The sequence below is a fragment of the Meriones unguiculatus genome, chromosome X, assembly GCF_030254825.1.
Source record: "Meriones unguiculatus strain TT.TT164.6M chromosome X, Bangor_MerUng_6.1, whole genome shotgun sequence".
Classification (NCBI taxonomy): Eukaryota; Metazoa; Chordata; class Mammalia; order Rodentia; family Muridae; genus Meriones; species Meriones unguiculatus.
Window position 1 is genome coordinate 14,118,880 of NC_083369.1, and position 2,769 is coordinate 14,121,648.

The following is a 2,769-nucleotide window of genomic DNA, read 5'->3' on the forward strand; positions in this document are numbered from 1 at the left end:
TGTGAATGTGTGATTTAATCTTTAGTAATACTTTTTTATAAATGTGGGTACTTTTCCATTTGGGACAGAGATGTGTTGACTGCTCAGTTAGAATTATGATCTACAGTCTCTACAGCAAACTACAGTGGATGTTTGCTGGAACAGACATCTGATAGTCTGGGGGCACAACTATGCCTGCCTGCAAAGTTTTTCCAGTGACTCCATTTGCAGACACTGGTAAATGACACCTGTTAGAACTTATCATTCAGCAGCCCAACACTGAGTTCCAAGACTAAGTTCTGAACTTCCTACCATGTCTTAAACACAAATAATAGGGTCTTCTTAGATGCTGTCCTCTCCAAGAGTAATGTGGCAGAGGTAAAGGCAGTCTTTCCACTATCTAAATTATCACTAAACAGGATTGCACCTACTCTTACAGTTTCACAGTCCTATGTACTCTCAGAGGCACAACAAGACCCATGCCACAGCTGATGGCAATGCCAACTTATGTATGAGTCCATCTCACTGAAATACAGGCTCTGCCTGATGCTAGGCCAGGCCTACAGGCTACAGTTTTTTGTTGTTGTTGTTGATTGTTTTTAAAGATTTATTTATTTTATTACGTGTACAATGTTATGCCTGCATGTACACCTGAATGCCAGAAGAAGGTACCAGATTTCATTATAGATGATTATGAGCCACCATGTGGTTGCTGGGAATTGAACTTGTGACTTCTGGAAGAGCAACCAGTGCTCTTAACCTCTGAGCCATCTCTCCAGCCCCAGGCTACAATTTTGATCAGTGATATGACAATAATTGTGTTGCCTGCTTCAAATTGAGAAGCATATGGTGAATATAGTCTCTTGGTCTTTAGGGGTGAATTAAGTTGGTCCATGCATGATTTCATTTTTACAGAGACATACATACAACTGAATAATATCTCCCAAGGTTTCAAGAGGGGTAGTATGTCATAGGCCCATTCCAAGGCTGACAAGTGAACCATACTGAAACTCCAGTGCATCCCAGTAGCACACAATTCTCCATTTCCAGTTCAGATATGGAGGCTCCATCTACAAACTCTAATCTGAATGTAAAGACCTTTATTTTGCATGTTGTATGTGGTCTGACTACAGCAAATAACTGAGTAACAAAACTCAATCGTTTGCTAGCTTTAACGCCTCCTGCCCTACCCCAACCCCAGAGGCAGGGAGCTTGTTTCACTGTGGCAGGAATAGTCTAAGGTCTAGATTTAATTCCCTTGAAAAGCAGGAGGTACCTCTCCACTAATAGAATTTGGGAGAATGGTGATATAGTCAGTTTTTATTTCTTGGATTCTTTAATGCATCTGCCATTTTAGAATTTTCACATTAAAACTAAGAACTATGGTCTTTTCTCTGAATCCCTTAGCTATCATGAAGGTTATTTGATAGATTAATAAGTGTTCAAACTGAGGTGACAATTCTCAGAGGATATTAGTCATCATCTTCTTCTCCCTCTTCATTCTGTGTATATCATAAGTTATTTCTCTAATATAGTTTACCCTTCGTGGAAATAATATATAGAAGAGTAACCAAGAAAATCTTCATTTAAATAGTAAAGTTACACAAATAGTAAAATTTTAAGTTGAAATAGATGTCATCAAAAATTATAGTCATGAGCTGATGAGATGGCTTATTTAGGATTTCTACTGCTGTGATGAAACTCCATGACCAAAAGCAACTTAGGGAAGAAAGGGTTTATTTTCCTTATGTTTCCATATCACAGTTCATCATCAAAGGAAGTCAGGACAGGAACTCAAGCAGGGCAGCAACCTGGAGGCAGAAGCTGATACAGAGGTGATGGAGGAGTACTGCTTACTAACTTGTTCCACATGGCTTGTTCTTCCTACCTTCTTAAACACCCAGGACCACCACCACAGGGATGACACTGCATACAGTGAACTGGGCCCTCCCACATCAGTCATCAACTAAGGAACTGCATCAGAGGTTTGCTCACAGGCAAATCTGGAGTGAGCATTTTCTAAATCAAGTTTCAGTTCTCTCTCCCAAAATAACTCTGGCTTATGTCAACTTGACATAAAAACTAGCCAGCACAATGGATCCACAGATTGGTGCTTGCATACTGATGACCTGGGTTTGATCCACAGACCCCACACGGTGAGAGTAGAGAACTGATGCCAGCAAGTTGACCTTTGACCTCAAAATGCATGCCTGAATTCAAAGGCACACAAGCAAAGACACACACGTGTAATTTTTAAAGGTTTTAAGTAAAAATTTTAAAATCAGTAATATAGTCAAAAGATCAATGTCTTCCCTCTCTCATCACTCAGAACTGAAAAAAATAAAAGGATGGCAAAACTATCATAATCAACTTTTACAGAACTCTAGAATCTAGTTTAAAAAAAAAACTATTACAGCAGCCTCAGGCAAGTTTAATGAAGAAATCCTTTGCTACATGTAATAAGGGAACACTGTAGCCAATGTTTACTTTCCTCCATCGCATAGTTTCCTGATGGTCATGAGGAGAGCAACTCTAATTCACGATGACGTTAATAGTGACAGAGAGAACAGCATGAGCTTGCTCTCAAAGGATTGCACTTACATAATCTTTTTCTTTTTCTTTTTTTTTTTTTTTAATTTTCTGGCATCTACCTCAAAACCTAGTAGGAAGTCTCTTTTTTTTCCAATGACATGAAATAATCCCAGAACTGAGGTGTTATCCTGGGGAACCCTGGTTAAGATCATTGTAAGGTAAAATAATTGGGCTTAGTAACGTAAGAAAACAAATAGG